Source organism: Marmota marmota, unplaced genomic scaffold, assembly GCF_001458135.2.
Source record: "Marmota marmota marmota unplaced genomic scaffold, marMar, whole genome shotgun sequence".
NCBI classification, from domain to species: domain Eukaryota; kingdom Metazoa; phylum Chordata; class Mammalia; order Rodentia; family Sciuridae; genus Marmota; species Marmota marmota.
In genome coordinates, this window is record NW_025999968.1 from 10,324,513 (window position 1) to 10,348,356 (window position 23,844).

Consider the following 23,844-nt stretch of genomic DNA (forward strand, 5'->3'; position numbering starts at 1 on the left):
TTTTTATATATATATATATATTTTTTTTTTTTTTTTTGTAAAATGTATGTTGACCTACACTTCCAATCGCTTTTAAATTTCTTATGATTTACATAAGGAGAGTTTAAATTCTGTTCTTGCTACATATTCAGAAATGTATTTGTTGTTAATTATACTGATATGTATTTAATGTGTAAATAATTTTTAATTGGGCTATTTAATTTTTTATTCTTTTTAGTTATACATGACAAAGAATGTATTCTGACATAATCATACATACATGGAGTGTAACTTCCCACTTTTGTAGTTGTACATGATGTGGAATTATACTGGTCATGTATTCATACATGAACATAGGAAAGTTATGTCTGATTCATTCTATTGTCTTTTCCATTTCCATTTCACCTCCCTTCTCCCATTCCCTATCCAGTCTAGTGAAACTCACCTCCTGACTCACTGCCCACCTATGAGTGAGTTAGCATCTGCTTATGAGAGAAAACATTTAGCCTTTGGTTTTGGGAGATTGGCTTATTTCACTTAGCATAATCTCCGTTTCATCCATTTACTAACAGATGTGAACCTTCTTATGGTTGAGTAATACTACACTGTGTATATGCCACATTTTCTTTATCCATTCATCTGTTGAAGGGCACCTAGGTTGGCTCCATAGCTTAGTTAGTATGGATTGAGCTGTTATAAACATTGATGTGGCCAAGGTACTATAGTATGCTGATTTCAAGTCTTTGGGTATATGCCAAGGAGTGGAATAACTACATCAAATGGTGGTTCTATTCCAGGTTTTCTGAGAAATCTCCATACTGCTTTCCAGAGTGGTTGTACCAATTTGCAGTCTCACCAGCAATGTATTAGTTTGCCTTTTTCCCTACATCCTCACCAACATTTATTGATACTTGTATTATTGATAATTGCCATTCTGACTGGAGTGAGATGACATCACAGTGTAGTTTTAATTTGCATTTCTGTTAATTGCTAGAGATATTGAACATTTTTTCATATATTTGTCAACCGATCCTATTTCTTCTTCGGTGAAGTGCTTGTTAAATTTCTTTGCCCATTTATTGATTGGGTTATTTGTCTTTTTTGGTGTTCAGTTTTTTTGAGTTCTTATATATCCTGGAGATTAATGCTCTTATCTGAAGTCCAAGTGGCAAAGATTTTCGCCCATTCTGTAAGCTTTCTTTTCACATTCTTGGTTGTTTCCTTTGCTGTGAAGAAGCTTTCTCATTTGATACCATCCCATTTATTAATTCTTGATTTTACTTTTTGCATTGTAGGAGTCTTGTTGAGAAATTTGGTTCCTAAATCAACATAATGGAGGGATTGGGGCCTACTTTTTTTTCTCTTAGGTGCAGGGTCTCTGGTCGAATGCCTAGGTCCTTGATCCACTTTGAGTTGAGTTTTGTGCAGGGTAAGAGTAGGGGACTAATTTCATTTTGTTACATATGCATTTCCAGTTTTTCTCACACCATTTATTGAGGAGACTATCTTTTCTCCAATATATGTTAATGGTGCCTTTGTCTAGTATGAGATAACTGTATTTATGTAGGTTTGTCTCTGTGTCTTCTATTTTGTACCATTGGTCTACATTTCTATTTTGGTACCCATACCATGCTGTTTTTTGTTACTGTACCTCTGTAGTATAGTTTAAGGTCTGGTATTGTGGTGCCTTCTGCTTCACATTTACTAAGGATTGCTTTGGCTATTCTGGGCCTTTAGTTTTTCCAAATGAATTTCATGACTGCTTTTTCTGTTTCTATGAAGAACATCATCAGAACCTTAATAGTAATTGCATCGAATCTGTTTAGTGCTTTTGGTAGTATGGCCAATTTGACAATATTAATTCTGCCTATCTAAGAGCATGGGAGATCTTTTCATCTTCTAAATTCTTCTTCAATTTTTTCTTCAGTGTTGTGTAGTTTTCTTTGTAGAGGTCATTTACCTCCTTTGTTAGATTGATTTGCAAATATTTTATTTTCTTTGAGGCTATTATGAATAGGGTAGTTTTCCTAATATCTCTTTCAGTGGATTCGACACTGATGTATAGGAAAGCAATTGATTTATAGGTGTTAATTTTATATCCTGCTATTTTGCTGAAATCATTTATGAGCTCTAGAACTTTTCTGATGGTATATTTTTGGATCTTCTAAATACAGAATCATATCATTAACAAATAGTGATAGTTTCAGTTCTTCTTTTCCTGTTTATATCCTTTTCTTTCCTTTGTCTAATTGCTCTGGCTAGATTTTCCAGGGCTGTGTTGAATAGAAGTGGTATAAGAGGGCATCCCTGTTCTGTTCAAGTTTTTAGAGGGAATACTTCCAATTTTTTTTTTCCATTTAGAATGATATTGGCCTTGGGTTTAGCATATATAACTGTTGTAATGCTGAGGTATGTTCCTACTATCCCTAGTTTTTCTAGTGTTTTGAACATGAATGGTAGCTGTATTTTGTCAAATTCTTTTTCTGCATCTATTGAGATAATCATGTGGTTCTTGTCTTTAAGTCTCTTGATGTGATGGATTATGTTTATTGATTTCCATATGTTGAACCAACCCTGCATCCCTGAGATGAACCCCCACTTGATCATGGTGCACTATCTTTTAAATGTTTTTTTTTTTTTTTTTTTTTTTTTTAATATTTATTTTTTAGTTTTTGGTGGACACAGCACCTTTATTTTTATGTGGTGCTGGGGATTGAACCCAGCGCCCTGTGCATGCCAGGCGAGCGCGCTACCACTTGAGCCACATCCCCATCCCCTTAAATATGTTTTTGTATGCAATTTGCCAATATTTTATGAATAATTTTTACATCTATGTTCATCAGGGATATTGGTCTGAAATTTTCTTTCCAGGATATGTCTTTGTCTCATTTTGGTATTCAGGTGATACTAGCTTCATAGAATGAATTTGGAAGGGTTCTCTCCTTTTCTATTTCATAGAATTTTTTGAGGAAGATTGGTGTTAATTATTCTTTGAAGGTCTTAAATTCTCGGCTGAGAATTCCTATGGTCCCACACTTTACTTCTTTGGTAGGCTTTTAGTGGCATCTTCTATTTTATTGCTTGAAATTGATCTATTTAAATTTTCTGTGTCATCCTCATTCAATTTGGCTAGGTCTAAGAACCGACTTGTTTTGCCAATTTTTTTCAGTTGTTTTTTGTTTGTTTGTTTGTTTCCATTTCAGTGATTTCAGATCTGATTTTATTTACTATCCTATCCTGTCTTCGTCTGCTTTTGGTATTGATTTGTTCTTTTTCTAGGACTTTGAGATGTAACTGGGTCATTTATTCATTGACTTTCTATTCTTTTTATGAACGAGTGCAATGCAATGAACTTTCCTCTTAGCATTGCCTTCATAGTGTCCTAGAGATTTTGGTATGTTGTATCACTATTCTCATTTTACGTCTTAAGTATTTTTTAAGTATGTTTCTTCTGCTATCCATTCATCATTCAGTAGCATATTATTTAGTGTCCAGGTGTTAAAGTACCTTCTGTTTTTTATTTTATCATTGATTTCTAATTGAATTTTATTATGATCTGATAGGATGCAAGATATTATCCTTGTTTTTTTTATTTTTGTTAAGAGTTGCTTTGTGGCCTAAGATATGGTCTATTTTAGAGAAGGATCCATGTGAACGAAGTGTATTGACTCATTGATGGATGAAATCCTATAGATGTCTTTTAAGTCTAAGTTATTAATTGTATTTTTTAGTTCCATAGTTTATTTAGTTTTTATTTGCAGGAGCTATCAAATGGTAAGAGAGTTGTATTCAAGATACCCAGTATTACTGTGTTGTGGTCTATTTGATTCTTGAAGTTGAGAAGGGTTTGTTTGATGTACATAGATTCTTCATTGTTTGGGTCATAAATATTTACAACTGTTATGTCTTGTTAATGTATTATTCCATTAAGCAATATGAAATGTCCTTTGTCCCTTCTAATTAAATTGGCATGAAGTCTACTTTATCTGATATGACAATGGAAACCCCTGCTTGTTTGTGAGCGCCGTGTGAATATGTTTTTCCCCATGGTTTTACTGGATATCTTTGCCTATGAAATGAGTCTTTTGTAGACAGCATATTGTTGGGTCCAGTTTTTTCATCCAAACTGGCCCGTTATGTCTTTTGATTGATGAATTTAGGCCACTTACATTCAGTGTTATTATTGAGAGATGATTTTTATTCCCTGTCATTTTGATTTATTTCTGGTTTTTTATTTGAATTGGTTTCTCTGTTGGTTCGCTGTTTTTTTAATGTACTTTCTCCCTTTGCTGTTTTTCACTTTTACTTTTCATTTATGAAATATTTTATTGAGTATGTTTTGTAGTGCAGACTTTCTAGTTGTGAATTCTTTTAACTCTGTTTATCATGGAAGGTTTTTATTTTATCAATTCTGAAGCTTAATTTTGCTGGGTATAGTATTCTTGACTGGTATTCATTTTCTTTCAGAGCTTGGAATATATTATTTCAAGACCTCCTAGCTTTGAGGGTCTGGGTTTATTCCCTCTAAATATTACCTGTCGTTTTTCTCTGGAAGCCTCTAAAATTCTGTCCATATTCTGAATGTTTCATAATAATGTGCCTTGGTGTCAGTCTGTTTTAATTTTGTATATTTGGGGTCTTTTAAGCCTTCTGTATTTGATTTTACATTTCATTATTTAGGTTTGGGAAATTATCAGATATTATTTCATTGAAAAGATTGTGTATTCCTTTCATTTGTATCTGCAAGCCTTCATCTATCCCAATAAATCTTGAATATGTTTTTTTTTCAGGTTTTCCCCTATTTCTTGCAAGTTATGTTCATAGTCTCTTGAGATTTTTTCTCCACATTCAACTTTGTTTTCAAAATATGTATTTTGTCTTCATTGCATGACACTCTGTCTTCCAAATGTTCTAGTCTGTTAATGATGCTTTCATTTGAATTTTTAATTTGGATTATTGATTCCTGTATTTTGAGGATTTCTGCTTGGTTTTTTTGTTTTCTTTTTCTTCAGAATCTCTGCCTCTTTATTGACATAATCTTTTACTCCCTGTATTTTCTCTCTGATTTCACTCCTTGTACCATCCTTTACCTCACAGATCAGTTTAACTATGTACATTCTAGACTTTTTCTCTGACATTTTTTCCACTGTGGTATCAATGGGTTCTACTATTAGAGTATCTTGGTTTGTTTGGGGCAATTAGTTTGTTTGCTTTTTCATGCTGTTTGTATGTCTACCCATCTAACAGTATGGATCTGAAGCAGTAGAGTTTCTACCTTGTGGACTTTAGTATCCCTAGGGTTTTCAATACCTCATTTGTGGAGAAGCTGCATATCTGCTTTGTTGTTTTTATGCCATGGAGCACTCAGCCAAGCAACCTCTATGCCTCCATCTTGAAAACCTCTGTGCCATTTAATTTTAAAAGTATAGATTAAATATTATTTTGTTCAAAGGAACATTTTATTATTTTTGTTTGATTTTATTGCTATACCATTATAGCTATTAATTTGCTCTTTTCACTATATCTCTATTTGTTTCAGGTGAATTTAGCTGCACTTCTGGTTTTCAACCCTAATTTTCTGAATTTATGTTTAAAAGTTAAATACATTTTTGCATTTTATTGCATTAAGGAATATAAATCTACACTACTTTTATTATATTTGTCTACATTTTGTTCAGTTCTGCAAATTGTTTTTAAAAGTATTGTGCAGAGTAAGACATTTTAGATTATTTGTTTTATTGAGGTTCAGTCTCTTGCAATTATGTGTATATTTTAATGTGAGAAATTCTACAAATGGATAGATATAACTGAAGAATGAACGTTTTTACAAAGTGAAAACTAAAAGTTAAAAAATAAATGTTTGAATAACTAAAAAGTAAGGAAAAGCATATTTTTATAATTTTAAGCATTACAAGTTCAAAGCCAGCCTTAGTAATTTAGCAATGCCCTAAGTAACTTAGCGAGGCCCTGTCTCAAAATAAAAAAATAAAAATGCTAGGGATGTTGCTCAGTGGTTAAGTATCCATTAGCTCAATCCCCAGCACCCCCCCTCCCAAAAAAATTTTTTTAAGCATCTCTAGGCACAGCCTAGCCCAGTTCTGCCATATAGAATTTTTGTGTGTGTGCTGTCTATTACCATAACCATTAATCACTTATGGCTCTTTAGTACTTCAAATGTAGCCTGTGCAATTAATGCATTGGATTTTTTATTTTATTTTATTTTATTGACCATTCTACTGGACAGTAAAGCTCTAACCTGATTTTAGAAAGTATGTGTTTATTTAAAGAATTCAATTTGCCTGTTCTTAAAGACCTACATAGACCTGGATAGGCAAATGAAGTATTCCCACTTTATCTGTGAGTTTGCTTTCTTCGTTTTCAGTTATCATGGGTAATCTTGGTCCAAAAATAACAATTCATAAGCTTTAAATTGTTTATCATACTTAGTAGTACTATGATGGAATCATTCAACTCTATTTTGAGACATAAATCATCTCTATCCAGTGTCTATGCTTTATGTGTTACCTACTCATAGTCATTTAGTAGTCATTACAGTTATCAAATTAACTGCTGGGGTATTGCAGTGAGTGCTTGTGTTTAAGTAATTCTTATTTTACAGTACTTACTAATGGCCCAAACCACAAGTGTAGCAGTGCTGACAATTTGGATATTCTGGAGAGAAATCAGTTAAGTGCATCTTTTAGTATCATCTTACCTAATCACCAAAAAAAAAAAAAAAAAAAAAGTAAGTGCAATAAAATTTTGACAGAAAAAGCACATTTGAATAACTTTTACTACAGTATATTGTATAATTGTTCTTTTTAATTAACTATTGTTGTTAATCTACCTAATTTATATATCTATTTGTAAATATGTATTATTGGAAAGAATATAGTGTAAAAATAGGTACTAGGTTTCAGGCATTGAATATCTTGGAACATAACCTCTGTAGATAATGAGGAGACTTATTGTACTCCATATGTATATTTTTAATAGGCTTGTTAAAAATATAATCTTAACCTACTTTTGATCTTTCTGAAGAAGAAAATCCATACTTAAGAGCTCAAGGTAAGTCCGAATTAAATATTCTTCATCACTTTCTGTCTCTTAGTACCTTCTTATTACGAATGTTTGGGTCATCACTTTCCTTGGCTCTCTCAGTGATCACTGATAAGTATTAAATGTTTATTATCCTCAGGGAATATGTCTTTTGGATTAAGAACATAATTATACATTTCTAGCTTTCACTGAGCTAGCATTCAAGATAACTTTAAAACAAAATAGGCAAATGTTTTGATTTTTTTAAATAATATATATAATGAACCTGATAAGTTCATAGTTGTAGTGTATAAATAAAGGGGTTCTTTTGAATATGCAAATCACATTGAAATTTTATACTGTCTTAACTGTTAAGCATTTTGTATGTAATTGACTTTCTTGTTGCTATTCAAAGACTGAGTGGCCTATTTTGTTTTTACGCGTTTTCATCTAAGCATTTCCTAAATACACTAGAGAAAATTTAATTATCATATTCCATGAATATATGCTGTCCTAATTCTTTTTTGCTTATTGAGCTACAAATATTTCTTCATAGAAGCCATTCATTATGAAGAGAAGCAAGCATTTTTCCTCTATATTAGCTGTATTTTTTTTTTTTTTTCAGTTTCTAATTCCTCAAGGACCTACTGTTTCTATACTCTTAGAATCTTGAAAATGGCTAATCCTAGTATACCTACAAAAAAATCTAATAAGAGAGTGGCAGTTTCAAAGTGATTAAGAATAGCCCAGATTTTGGTTTTATTATATTTAAAATTAATTTTCCAGTAAGAAGCAGAGCATTTGGCAACGATTTGGTAGTGAATGAGTCTGCCTTTCCATTATATTATCTTCAGTTATTTTGAGAGTTGTATTTTCATTTCACTTACCAAAAAAATAAAGTGCATCTGGCCTTATCCTTTTATCAAACTTCAAAGAATAAGTCTTATTATTAGTGCTAGCAAAATTAGCATTGTTCATGCTCAATTAAGTAGAGATTTTATTTGCTCACGAATTGTAATATGAATTACTATCTAGTGATTTGTGTAATACAGTTAATCAGCATGTTAGAACTGAAAATATTCTAAAAACAGCTTAGGTTTCTTAGTTTAGAATAAGATATTTAAAGTTCTGTGGTATTCTCAGGAAGAATGACCCATGATTCAAACATAGACCAACATGCGATTGAAAATTCCCCAAAGGTATAGTTGGGCATGGTGGCCCATTCCTGAAATCCCAGCCAGTGGAGTTCTAGCCAGCCTGAGCAACTGAGTGAGACCTGTCTCAGAAATTAAAATGATTGGGGATGTAGCTCAGTAGGAGAGTGCTTACCTAGCATGCTTGGGACCATGGGTTCCATCTCTTATCACCACCCCCCAAAAAATTCAGATGTGTTTTGGGGGCAATTTTACTTCTAGGAATTTATCCTACGGAAATAAGGATGGATTTAGGTACATTAGTAGTTGTGTACAACATTAATTTGGCATGAAATTTGGAAACTGTCCTATATACTATGGACTATATATTGTAGGAGATTGGTTAATCAGTATAAAATACATCCAGATTTTGAAATATATTTAAAGTATATAGAAATTGATTTCAGTTTGTGAAGTAGGAAAATCAATAAACTAAACTAAAAAAAAAAAAAGATTTACATGTCTCTCTTTAAGATATATGTGTGTGTATATATGTATTCATGAATGTATAATGAGAACTGAATAGTGATAGGTTCCAAATAATGAAATTATGATTAACTTTATTGGTATTCTTAGATTTTATAATAAATGTTGACTTAACTTTTTAAAGCCAGGTTTTCATAGATTTTCTGACTATATATAATTTGACTTTTGGTTCTATGCAAAGAAAGTTTTATTTAACCCATTTTAGTATTCTATGAAATGAGAATAATATGCACTTATTAGAAAAATAACACAGAAATGAACTTTATGGGTTTTAATTAGATTATCAATTAGTGTTTATCTTCCTTGATGGGAAATGGAATATAAAACTTTATATATCATGTTTGTCTACAACTAGAGTGACAGTTTTATTGACTAAACTACTAGTCTGGATTGCACTTCAATATAATTTATTTCTTTTAAATAACTATTTTTAAGTATTAAGTAAATATTTTTGTCTTTGTGGTTGACAGCAATTACTTTTGTATTTCAAAATAGTTAGGAGAGAGGATTTTTAAATCTGCCTTCCCTTGAATGTCACAGTATTTTCCAATCATTGAGTGCCTGTAAAATTTGTTCTGAAGTTACACATCATGATTTTTTGAACTTCCTAGAAGCGATTATGTATAAAGCCTAGACATAGTTTGCCATATTTTAATAACAAAACAATGTATTTCAGATTTGGATCTCATTGCATTTCTATCTCTTGACAAATTTATGAACCCTAAGAACAAACCAGTTTTTAAATTATACTTAACTACTTAAGCCACATATGTGTAATAGCCTCATTAATTTTCAACTTAATATAAATTGGTTTACCTATTTTATCATTTTTAGTCTCTTTTAAAAAGTCCATAAATGTTTATTTCTGTGTACCCAAAGTAAAGACTTACGTATGATGTTTACAAAAATAGTGAAAAATATAAATCTTTGGTTATAATATAAAGAAAGAGTTATAAGAGTATTAGAAAATTGAAATATGACAAAGAAGAACAATAAATTAGTAATACATATTTTGGGCTTGCTGTGTTAAAAGAGAATGGTAAGCAAGGTCACCTTGAACCAAGTAGTCTGAATAGCATTTTATGCAAACACCCAGGAGATTATTAGACTGATTGAAGCCATCAGTTGAATTGCTACTGTCTTTGAGCTAGTGAGTAATAGACTTTGGTTATTGCTATTGTAGGTTGATCCAAGTAGTATAATATCTGATTTGCTAGGTCGTTTGGATGTATATTTAACTTTAGATCATTGTGCTGATTTCAGTCTATGTTTCTTCCTAGGGTTAGTTCATTGATTATTACATATGGTTACATTTATTTTTTTATGTCCTTTTATATCCGTCCTTTTATATGGGCAATAGTATCACCTTAACTTTATATAAGGTATAAATGAGATTTTCTGTTTGGGGAATTGAAGGATAATAAGGGATTGAATATAAGTAAATGAGGCCAAATTCAAAATTTAGAAAGGATCCTTACTTCCAATTTCTACCTGACATACAGAGAACTTGTCTTTCACCCTCACAAGAAGAAGAACGCTGAAGAAAATGAAAAAAAAAAAAACAATTATTTTTTTCTTAGATCCATCAGATAATTTAAGTTACAGATAAACCTCCATCCTGAAAACTATAGAGATAGATGAATACGTAAATATGCATAGGTGCATACACACATATATAAATGTACTTGAAACATTGATAGGAACACTTTAACAATAACATTGATAAATTGCTAGAACCTGAACTAGCTAGTCCTGTAGGACCTTTCCAATCAGCCTTCCTTTGGAGGACCATAGGCAACTATGACACTCAGCTACAACACCATGAAAATACATATTTTCCCCAAGGACTCATGTTAGCAAGGTTGCAATGATTATATGGTTCACCTAGCTAGTTTGGAAGTTCCACAAACTCAAACAAACAAACAAAAAAAAAAATTGCCCAGTGTCCTAAACCCATCAAGCCAAAAGTAAAATGTGCCACAGGGAGCAAAAACACTAACATACCAGCTATCCTGGGTTTCAGTGTAGAAGAGTTATGTAACTGGCTCAGGTCATTAGAATTTTTGTGGATCTGAGGACTTGAAACAAACCCATGGGGTTCCTGCTGGCTAATGTACTGTGAGGTAGTACCTTCCCAAGCTCACTTCAGGAATCTATATAACAAAGAAAGGAGGCAGTTTTGAATTCAAATTGGCCACCCAACTGTGGAAGAGTAATGAATGCAGGTAGGAAAGACAGAGTAATCACTGAGAACTTTAGGAATTTGCCAGACTTGGCTTGTCTTCTGTCAATACACAGAACAGGAAATATCAGAACAGGATATTGAACAGAAAAACTGAAATGCTGTTGGAAGTTTGTAATAAGTTCTCACTCTACCTTGATACTTGATCAGGCTTTTCTCCTGTCAGCTCCACCAGGTTCTTCATGGTCATCAAAGAAAATTTCCTTCGTTTTTAACCCAAGTTGGAGCAAAGAGAGTAATGAAATTTACCCAGAACATTCTACAGACTTTTTGTAGAATGTCTACCTAACAAGGAAAAGAACTGCCTTAGAGGAGCAGAGGGCAAATTACCCAATTCTAGCCTTCAAGTCTCACTGAAGGAGATTTTTTTTTAATAAATAAATAAAAGAACTTGTAAAGGTTACAGCCTAATCTCACATATCCACTAAATGAATGTGGCCATTAGTACTGATCCCATGATATGAAAAGAATAATAAAGGATTATTATTATTCAATGCAACTCTGCCCACAGACTTGGTAATTTAGATGAAATGTTCCAGTATCTTGATGCACAAACTACCAAGATACATACAGGCAGAAATAGATGATATTAAAAGCCCATATCTATCAAAGAATTGCTCTATCAGTAGCCTTCCAAAACGAGTACACAAGAGGAAGGATGTGGAAAGGTTGATCAGTGGCAATTAGGTTAAAGTTGGTTAGAATCAAAAAGTTCTGGTGTGCTATTTCACAGTAAGGTGAATTCCATAATGTGTAACAAATAATTATATAAAACCAAGTATGATTTAATGGATAACTTATTGTAGTGCACAATGGAAGATTGTTCAGTGCTAAAAATAAACGATCCTTGAAGACTTTATAAAAATGTACATCCCTAATCGAAAACACCAATCCATAAAGGTTAAGTATTGTATGATTCCAATTATATGACCTGAAAAAGTCAAAACTATGATAGTGTTTAAACTGGTGGGGAATGAGGTGAAGAGGTAGATCAAAGGGGATTTTTAAGGCAGTGCTAATTATTCTGCACAATACTGTAAGAGTGGACATGTATCACCCATTTGTTAAAATCCACATATCTTGGGAATTTTTCCAGAATAGCAGTACACGTAGAACTTGATCAGTTTCTGACAGTTTCACCCAAATTAATGAACCCTAAATTATTTTTGTTGTTATGAAGATATTGTAGTTAGTATCCTTAAACAGATGTCATTTGAAATAGAATTACTTGAAGTGTATGCATTTTTAACATCCCACCATTAATGTTTATTCCCTTGTTTCCTCATTGCATTGTGATCCAGCATTTTCTTAGCTGCCATATATATAAAAACATGTATATATAAAGAGAAACTCTGTTTCCTTTTCTATCAAGCTATATTAATAGTTTATATAAAGCATATCAATTACTTTCCAAATTTTCTCCAGTTATTTTTTCCTACTGGATTGGAAGCAAACTTTAGATTGTAAATTTTCCATTTGTTTATAGTAAAAGTTGCAAATACATTTTCCCACTCAGTTGACGATTTTATTTTTGCTTATGCTGTATTTTCTGTATAAATTTTTTTCACTTATAATTTTTTAATCTTTCCAATTTTTTTATTATTACTGCTTGATAATATTTTAGTATTTTCTAGCAGTGGTCTTCCCATTTTTTTATTTTAATTAGTTATACATGACATAGAATGCATTTTGACACATTATAGACAAATGGAGCATAATTTCTAATTTCTCTGGCTGTACGAGGTGCTGAGTCACACCAGTAGTGTGATCTTATGTGCTATTATTATAGGGCAATAATGTCTGTCTCATTCTATCATCCTTCCCATCCCCATTGCCATCCCTCTCCCCTCAATCCCCTCTGCACAATCCAAAGTTCCTTCATTTTTCCTACCCACCCTGCCCCTCCCTCAAACCCCACACACACACACTATGGATTAGCATCTACTTATCAGAAAACTGTGGGAAGCCATTCTGACACTTGACTGGGCGGCTCTCGTTAAGGGTCTGAGGCATTCTGGCTGTGCCGGAACTTTCCCGGCCCTTTCCTGATGAGAGAACCAGTCCATGAGGGGGTGTGACTGACCACTGACCCCGAGGGCCCAATCACTGACCCTGACCTTGGAGTGCAGTCCCCCCTCAACCTTCATTGGATGGAATTATCCCCTGAATTTCTTGTTCCCCAATAAAAGGCTACTCCCAGGCGTGTTCACTCTCTCTCCTGCTAGCCCTGAGTAATCCTCGCTGCCCTGCTGGGCGGTTAGAGGTTGGAGCCAGAGAGGGGAGCCGTCTGGGACCTGGCAGTAGAAATAAGGTAACTGAGTCTGTGTGTTTTATTTCGATCTCTTCTAGCTAACTTTTATGCCAAGAACCTCATTAATGAAACCATTGCGCAGGCCGCATGGTGGAAAAAACATTTGGCCTTCGGTTTTTGGGGGGATTGTCTTAATTCACTTAGCATGATACTCTCTACTTCTGTCCATTTACCTGCAAATTCCATAATTTCATTCTTTAAAGGTGAGTAATATTCCATTGTGTATATGTGCCACATTTTCTTTATCCATTTATTTGTTGAAGGGCATCTAATTTGATTCTATAGTTTAGCTATTGTGAATTGAGCTGCTATAAACATTGATGTGGCTGTGTCAGTATAGTATGCTGATTTTAAGTCCTTCCAGTATAAACGGAGGAGTGGGATAACTTGGTGGTTCCATTCCAAGTTTTCTGAGAAATCTCCATACTGCTTTCCATAGTGGTTGCATCAATTTGCAGTCATACAAGCAATGTATTAGTGTCCCTTTTTCCCCACATCCTCACCAACACTTATTATTGCTTATATTCTTGATGATTGCCTATAGACTTGAGTGATGTAAAATCTTAGAGTAATTTTGATTTTTATTTCTTTAATTGCTAGAGATAATGAACATTTTTTCATGTTTGTTGATCGATTGTATTTCTTCTATGAAGTGTCTGTTTAGTTCCTTAGCCTATTTATTGACTGGGTTATTTGGTTTTTTTATTGTGGGGTTTTTTTTGTTTGTTTGTTTTTGTTTTTTGGTATTAAGTTTTTTGAGTTCTTTATATATTCTGGAGATTAGTGCTGTGTTTGAGATGTGTGTGATAAAGATTTTCTCCCATTCTGTAGGTGCTTTCTTCATGTTATTGATTATTTCCTTTGCCAAGAAGAAGCTTTTTAGTTTGAATCAATCCCATTTATTGATATTTGATTTTATTTCTTGCATTTCAGAAGTCTTGTTAAGGAAGTCAGGCCCTAAGCCAACATAATGAAGATTTGGGCCTACTTTTTCTTTTCTTAGGTTCAGGGTCTCTGTTCTAGTGCCTAAGTCTTTGATCCACTTTTAGTTGAGTTTTGTGCAGAGTGAGAGTAGAGGACTAATTTCATTTTGTTACATATGAATTTCCAATTTTCTTAGCACTATTTGTTGAATAAGCTATCTTTTCTCCAATGTATATTTTTGGCACCTTTGTCTAGTATGAGATAACTGTATTTATGTAGGTTTGTCTCTGTGTCTTCTATTTTGTACCATTGGTCTATATTTCTTTTTTTGGTACCCACACCATTTGGTTTTTGTTATTGTACCTCTGTAGTATAGTTTAAGGTCTGGCATTATGATGCCTCCTGCTTCACCCTTCTTGCTAAATATTGTTTTGGCTATTCTGGATCTCTTTATTTTTCCATATGAATTTCATGATTCCTTTTTCTAGTTCTGTTAACAATGTCATTGGGATTTTAATAGTAATTGCATTAAATCTGTGTAAGTTTTCATAGTATGGCCATTTTGCCAATATTAATTCTGCCCATCCAGGAGCATGGGAAATCTTTCCATCTTCCAATTTTTTAGTTGAGAATTTCCCTACAAATGCACTCTTATTTAACAGTCTTCATTTTAGAGATTCAGTGCAGGGAATTTCAGACCCTTCCCCACTGCCCTGAAGAAGTGTAAGGCATTCACTTCAACCACAGAATCAGTGGACAGTGCTCTCAGAGATACTCTGGCTGATGGGCAGACAAGATAATTGTTACTAACCCCTTGAGCATAAGTTCACACACATCTAGCCCAATTGGTGTGATTCATTGTGTGGTGCTTTTATTTTTAGAGTTGCCTGCTAACCAAAAGAAAGGTGAGTGAGGTATTTGTGTTTAGCTTTATGAACACAGCGTTTTCCACAGAACTCAGAGTTGCTCTCTCAGCTGGGGTAAAAGCAGGCAATAGGACTGAAGACTCTTGGGTAAATCCCCCAGACCCTCTTAAAAGCTTTCATGCAACTTGAAATGCTGTGGAAACACTGGAATTCCAAGTGTTTACACCAGGTTGGACAGGTAGAGAAGTCAGGATGGAAAGGCAAATGAACCTGAGTGTTGGGAAGCTTTGTAAGAGGACAACTGATCAAGACAGGATAAGGGGAGCTGGCTGATATGGTTGCTGCCTCCATGCCCAGATATACAGACTATGCAATCAAGGCTTGAATAAATGACTGCCAATCATGTGGGGTAATCCAAAGAAGGAATCCCCAGTAAGAATTCCCTCCATTTGAGATACTTCAAAAATTGTTGACTCTTTGATATTACATTTTCTTAATTTGATTTTGTACATTTTTTATCTTTAATGTTATAATGTGTTAATTGGAGGTATTAAACTACTATTCTCTCTGGTTATACTCTGACCCTCTTGTATTTCTATGCCTGCTATTTCTTCTGCCTCTCCCTGTAGGATGGTTTTATTTTGTGGTTTTGTTGTTGTTGTTGTTGTTTGGTTTTTGGTGCTGTTTTCATTGTTGTTGTTTTGGTGGAGGGATTGAACTCAGAGGAGCTCTGGCACTGAAAATTCTTCCCCAGCACTTTTTGTTTTGTTTTAAGATAGGTTCTCTAAAATGAAGACCGTTAAATAAGAGTGCATATATAGGGAAATTCTCAACTAAAAAATTGGAAGATAGGTTCTCCCAGTAGCAATGGGAGAGAGATCCATTCCAGCATATGCCAAGGTGGCCCTTGGAATTTCAATCCTTTCACCTCAGTTTTCCAAGTGATTGGAGCTGCAGGAAAGAGCCACCATGCCTAGCTGTTTGTGTATGAGAGAGAAAGAGACAGAGAGAGAGAGATGTAGTGTATTAAGTGGGCTTAATCATTCTGTTTTTATTATTACTCCTTTCTGTACTTGCTGTCTTTTCTATCTCTGTCTCATCACTTTTCCCTTTCTTTCCCTACCCTTGACCTGTTTCCCTGTTTTGTTTTTGGTTGGTTTTTAGATTTTCTTTTCAGATTCTTGTGCTTTTTTGTTTCTTTTTTCACTTAATTTGTTCTTTTAGTTTTGTTTGCTGACTTGTTTACTTTGTTTCTGTTAGAGTTTTGTTGCTGTTATTTTGTCCATTTCTTTGTGATAATGTTCTTTTATACATTTCATCTTTTTCTTAACTCCCATCCTTTTTTTTTCTACTCACTTTCTTGTTTTCCACCTGTCTTCTCTCCACCTACCTATATTTTTCCTCCTTATGCCTCTTCTTTCTAATTTTTTAAAATACCCTATCTAGTGTAATATCAATTCCACTTTCTTTAAAACTATTTCATTAACCTACACTAAGGTATTGCTCCCCCTTTTCACTTCTGAACTACTGGAGTTATAGAAAAACATTTTTAATAAGTTTTTATGATTATTCAAATATTCACTGTTAAAGGGATCATCTTCTCCCTACAGAATGGCATAAAGGATTGATCAAAGCATGGTGACACATTGAGTGGATCCTCTGACACAGAGATAGACCTCTGGCTTGCGACCCATAATAAAATGAAAACAGTGAACTGAAGAATCTTCCCGTAGCAATGGGAGAGAGATCCATTCCAGCATATGGCAAATCTGAATATAGAAAAGCAGGTAACATGAGAAAGCAAAGAAACATGACAATGTTCAGTTTCTCATATCCCAATAACAGAATCAAACTATTGGTATGGAAGTGGATGAAATCCTGGACAGATAATTTAAAAGTTGATGTAAATATCAGTGAACTACAAGAAGACCTAAGGAATGAAAGAAGAGAGAAAATACAGGAGGTGAGATAACATTTTAATAAAGAGAGATTCTGAAAAAGGACCAAATAGAAATGTTGGAGATGGTAGACTTGATCAAGTCAGTTGAAAGTCTCTCTAAGGGATTAGATTATGTAGAAAGATTTTCAGTTATTGAGAATGAGGTCTATGAACTTCAGCACTTGGCAATAAATACAATAAAATAAGAAATATGATCAGAAACTTTGGGACTTTAAACTATTTGAAACTTTGAAAGACTGAAATTAATCAGCTAATGTTTAGAAGTAAAACAATCATAATTCTGATTTCTCAGCAGAAATTCTAAACTCTAAGAGGGCTTAGAGTGATGCTTCAAGCCCTGAAAGTAAATAATTGCCAACCAACATTTCTGTGTCCAGAAAAGTTGTTCTTCAGAATGTAATAAAAAAATAGCTTTCAAGATAAACACAAACTGAAAGAATTCATGGAGCTGGGCACAGTGGCAGACATCTGTAATCCCAGCGACTCAGGAGGCAGAGGGAGGAGAATCAGGAGTCCAAAACCAGCCTTAGCAAGGCCCTAAACAATTTAGCAAGATCCTGTCTCAAAGCAAAAAGAGCTAGCAATATGGCTCAGTGGTTAAGTGCCTCTGGGTTCAATTCCCAGTACAAAAAAAAGAAAAAAGAATTCATGGATACTAAGACAGCATTGCAGAAAATAGTTAAATAGTGCACATAGATGAAACTAAAAACAAACTCTATAGCTCACAAATGGACAAATCTCATCTGAAGAGAAGATTAATGAGTACTCAAAATTATAAAGTGGGTTGGGGGTTGTGGCTCATTACAATAGAGTATTCACCTAGCATATGTGAGGCCCTGGGTTTGATCCTCAGCACCACATAAAAATAAATAAAGGTATTTTTGTCCATCTACAACTAAAAAATAAATATTTTAAAAAATTATAAAGTGATCAAAATGACAGATTAAAAAATCTCAAATATCAATGTAAATCATAACTCTCCTTTTAACAAACAGACTGGCAGAGTAGAATAAAATAATACAACTGTTTGCTAGAAACTAAAGTTACAGGCAAAGACATCATAGGCTGAAAGTGAAAATTGACAAATGATATTCTTTGTGAATGAAGCCTGAAAGCAAAAGGAGTGGCTACTCTGAAAGCAGACTACAAATCAAAATTAATTGGATGAGACAAAGAGGATCGATTGATTATGATAAAGGGAAGACTCCAACAAGATGAAATAACAATAGTAAATATCCATGCCACAAAATTCTGTACCTATTTACATAAAGTCATTGACATAAATGCCCAGATAGACTCACATACAACACTGGATGATTTAAATACACCTTCTCATCCATAGAGATTTTCGGATATAATTCATAAAGGCCTTTGAGATTTTAAAAATGGTTTAAATGAAATATGCCTAATACACATCTGTAGAATGTATTTTATCTAACAATAGCTGAAATCACTTTTTGCTTATCTGTTCATGAAACCTTCAAAATAGCCCATATGTTATGTCACAACAAGTCAGCAAATACAAAAACATTAATATAATTTCCTGCATCTTATAAGATTGTAATGGAATTAAATTAGATATGAATCTTGAGACTCTAGAAAAACAAGATTAATTCAATTCCAAAAGAAGTGGAGGAAAAAAACTAAAATGAAAGCAAAAATTAAACTAGATTTAAAAAAAAAAAAGAAACAAAGATTGATTCTTTGAAAAGATAAGCAAGATTGATGAATTCCTTAGGCAAATTAACCAAAAGAGAGAAAATATCCAAATTAGTAAAATTAAGGCAAAGGATATATCACTATAGCATCTCTGAAAACCAGAGGATCATTAGCAAGTATATTGAAAACTTAGATTCCAATAAGTTGGAAAATCAAGAAGAAATGGACAAACACACCCTACCTAAATTGAACCAACAGGATATAGAAAAGCCTAAGCAGTGAAACTGAAGCAGTAATTAAAAGCATTCCAATAAAGGAAAAACCCAGGAGCAAACATTCCCAGCTGACTATAGCCAGATCTTAAAAAAAAAGATAAAGAATGTTAGTGCTTTTCAAGTTATCTCATGAACTACAAGTGAGAAGGTAATACTCCCACATTTCTTCTATGAAGCCTATATTAACAATGCCAAAACCAGATAAACATTCAGGAAAGAAAATTACAAACCAGTATTTCTAAGGAACATAGAAGAGTTCTTAAAATATTAGTAATTTATAGTAACACAATTAAGATTATATATCATGATCAAGTTGGTTTTATTCTAGAGATGCAAGGATGGTTTACCACATGCAAATCAATAAAGTGAATTCACCACATAAATAGAACTAAAATTACATGATCATCTCAGTAGATGCTTAAGAACCTTCAACAAAATGCAGCATCCATTCATGTAAAAAGCAACAAAACCCATAACAAAGAGCTTACCTCGACACCATAAAGGCTATATATGGCAAAGCAATATCCAATGTCCTACTGGTTGAGGAAAAACTGGAAGCATTTCTTATAAAATCATGTATAAGACAAGGATGTCCACTCTTTATCTCTCCTATTCAATATAGTATTCAAAATTTTAATCAGCAAAATTCGGCAAGAGAAGTGTTGCGGCACACGACTAAACCAGTCAGGATCACTCAAGGAGAACTGGACTGGCACAAATTAATGACAGACAAATACCTTTTACTTTGGGTTCTGTGATGGCCTCTCTGACCCAGCTCCCATAAAGGAGGCAAAGCAGGCAAGAAAAAGAGGGAGCACGCCTCAAACCCAGGTTTTATTAATGGGGGGAGCTAATCCATGGAACATTCTATCCAAAAAAAGGGCAAAGAGGTAGGACTACAACAAACTGGTGGGTGTAATTCAACCCCATTTAGGTGACGCCCACTCCCAAAACTGTACCTTTCTTATCCCAGCTGAGGTAAAGTTCACTTGCATAGCAGGGTACAATACCAATCCAATACCTCTTTATTCGGGACTTAAAGTTGTGTGCATAGCTCCTGTTCAGGGCATCCCCTGACAGAATAAAAAAATGGATACAACTAAGAAAAGAAGAAGTCAAATTATCACCATTCTATACTTAGGAAATCCAAAAACACTTCATCAGAAAACTTCTAGAATGGATAAACAAGTTCAGCTAAGTAGCAGGCTACAAAAATAGCACACAAAAATCTAGCTTGTCTACACATCAATAATTAATCCACTGAAAAATTAGGAAAACATTCCTTTTATAATAGCCTCAAAAGCTAGAAAAATATTGAAGAAGATACTCTAGCATCTTTTCATCTTGAACTTCCATGTTTATGAATAGGTAGACTTAAGTTTACTCAAATGGTCATATTACCAAAATCAATCTACAGATTTTTGTAGTACCCATCAGAACACCAATGTCATTCTTCACAGAACTAGCGGTGGAGGGGGGGAGCCTAAAATTCATGAGGAAGAACAAAAACAACCAGAATAGCCAAGGTGATTCTGAGCAATAAGAGCAATCACAATACCCAATTTTACATTTTAATATAGGATAATAGTAATAAAACCAGTATGGTACCAGAATAAAAATAGTAGAAAAGAAGACAGAAACAAGTCCACACAAAAACACCGATCCTTGACAACATTGCCAAAAACATCTTGAAGAAAAGACACCTTTTTTAAACAAATGGAGCTGGGAAAACTGGATATCTACATATAGAAAAATGGAAGTATGATGGGCATGGTGATACACACCTGTAATCCCCGTGGCTCAGGAGGCTGAGGCAGGAGGATTGCAATTTCAAAGTGAGTCTTGGCAACTCAGTAAGATGCTCTCTAAACAAAATACAACAAAGGGCTGAGGATGTTGCTCAGTGGTTAAGTGCCCCTGGATTCAGTCCCCCCTACCAATATAAATAAATAAAAGAAAAATGGACAAATTTTTACCCCTCACGCATCAGATAGAGCACTAATCTATAAAGAACTCAAAAAAGCTAAGCACCAAAAAAAAAAAAAAAAAAAACCCAAAAACCAAATAACCCAATCAATAAATGGGACAAGGACATGAACAGACACTTCTCAGAAGAGGATATACAATCAATCAACAAATATATGAAAAAAAAAAGTTTATCATCTCTAGCAATTAGAGAAATGCAAATCAAAACTACTCTAAGGTACCATCTCACTCCAGTTAGAATGGCAGCTATTATGAAGACAGACAACAATAAGTGTTGGCAAGGATGTGGGGGAAAAGGCACACTCATACACTGCTGGTGGGACTGCAAATTGGTGCAGCCAATATGCAAAGCAGTATGGAGATTTCTTGGAAAGCTTGGAATGGAACCACCATTTGACCCAGGTATTCCTCTCCTCCGTCTATACCCAAAGGACTTAAAAACAGCATACTACAGAGACACAGCCACATCTATGTTTATAGCAGCACAATTCACAGTAGCTAAACTGCGGAACCAACCTAGATGCCCTTCAGTAGATGAATGGATTAAAACAATGTGGCATATATACACAAGGAAATAGTACTCAGCAATAAAAGAGAATAAAACTATGGCATTTGCAGGTAAATGGATGGCGTTGGAGAAGGTAATGCTAATTGAAGTTAGCCAATCCCAAAGAAACAAATGTTTTCTCTGATGTAAGGTGACTGACTCATCGGTAGGGAGAGGGAGCATGGGAGGAATAGAGGAACTCTAGATAGGGTAGAGGGGTGGGAGGGGAAGGGAGGGGTCAGGGGGTTAGCAATGATGGTGGAATGTGAAGGACATTATCCAAAGTACATGTATGAAGACATGAATTGGTGTGAACATATTTTATATACAAACAGATATGAAAAATTGTGTTCTATATGTGTAATAAGAATTGTGATGCATTCCTCTGTTATGTATTTAAAAACTAAAAGTAATTAAAAAATAAATAAATACCAAAAAAAAGAAAAATGGAAATGTGCCCTATTTATTATCTTACCCTGTACAAAAGTTAACTCAGTTTATCAAAGATCTAGGAATTAGACCAGACACTTTGCAACTGATTGAAGAAAATGTAGTGTCAAAACTTCAACACATAGATGCAGTCAATGACTTCCTCAATAGGACTCCTAAAGCCAAAAGAAATATAACCAAGAATTAGTAAATGAGATGGCATCGAACTAAAAAGCTACTTTTGCACAGCAAAAGAAACAAAGGATTGTAAAAAAAAAAAAAGAAAAGAAAGAATCTACAGAACAGTAGAAAATCTGTGTCCACTGTAATTCTGACAGATAATTAATATCCAGAATATATAAAGAACTCAAAGCCCACTTAGTCATTTAATAAATGGAAAAATGAACTAAACATATATCTCTGAAAACAAGAAATACAAATGGCCAACAAATATGTGAAAAAGTATTCAACATCCTTAGCAATCAGATATGCAAATAAAAATTATACCAAGATTTCATCTCACTCCAGCTAGAGTGGCAGCCATAAAATAAATAAATAAATAAATAAATAAATTCCAGTGAGTATGTGTAGAAAAAATAACACATATACTGATGATGGGATTGTAAATTAGTACAAACACTGGGAAACAGTCCAAAGATGTGAATAGAACCATACGGTAATATGACCCATGGTACCACTCCTTGCTATTTATCCCAAAGAATTAGTCGTTATACTCTAATGATACCTGCATACTCATGTTTATAGTATCATAATTCATAATAACGCAGTTATGGAACCAGCCTAAGTGCCATCAACAAATTCATGGATAAAGAAAATGTGGTTATATATACACATTTGAGTTCAAGATAACCATAAATAAAAATGAAATTATGTTACTTGAAGGAAAATGGATAAAACTAGGGAGCATCGTATTAAGTGAAATAAGCCAAACTCAGAAAGTCATGCACCATATATTTTCTCTCACATGTGGAAGAGAGATAAATGGGGGGATTTTTATGAGTCAAAGAAGGGAGACCAGTGGAATACAGGATGGGGAATTGGTGGTGGTGGTGGTGGTGGAGGTAATGTTTAATTAAACTCACCAAATTATGTCATTGTGATAACAAATATATCACAATGAATTCCATTATTTTTTTAATGCATGAAGAAAAAATATTAAAAGAAAGAAATATTTATTTTAGTACGTGGTTTCAGAACTTTCAGTTCTGGTTAGCCAGCTCTGCTATTTCTGGCCTTGTGGTAAGGCAGTACATCATGGTGAGAAGGGGTTGGTGGAACAAAGCTGCTTACCTTGGTAGTTAGAAAGAAAAGAAGGTGCTAGGGACAAAATCTCTTCAAGGCTATGTTCCCAGTGAACTTCCTCCAACTAGGCCCCACCTCCTAAGTTCCCACAATGTCCTAATAGTACCATCAACTGGGAAGCAAGATTCCAATACCTAAGCTTTTAGAGTACATTACAGATCCAAACTGTAAAGCCTCTAACTTAAACACTGGTCTTCTTTTTTTATATACTCTGCCAGCTTTGGGGCTGGAAATTATACCATTAACTTTTAGGCTTTTGGCCTCAAGACTAGAAATTTCCATCAACTCTTTGTGTCTCCATCTGGCCAACTACAGATCTTGAAGCTGCTCAGCCTGTATAATCAGGAGTCCCTTTTTAAAAACAATCTCTCTAGATACACTGAATTGATTCTCTCTGTCACCATAGTTATTTACATGTCTATCACATCTTATGAGGGTTTTCTCTCAGGATTCCAGAAATTCTGTAGTCTTTTAAGATAAAACTAGAATATATAACCCCTTATTAGGAAAATTTAGATAAAATTAAAAGTTAATGTGTATAAGAAAGTAAAAATCTCCAGGCCATACCCTTTGGGGTGATTAATTCATCAAGAATAAATAGGTATTGTCAAGCCAACAAATTGGCT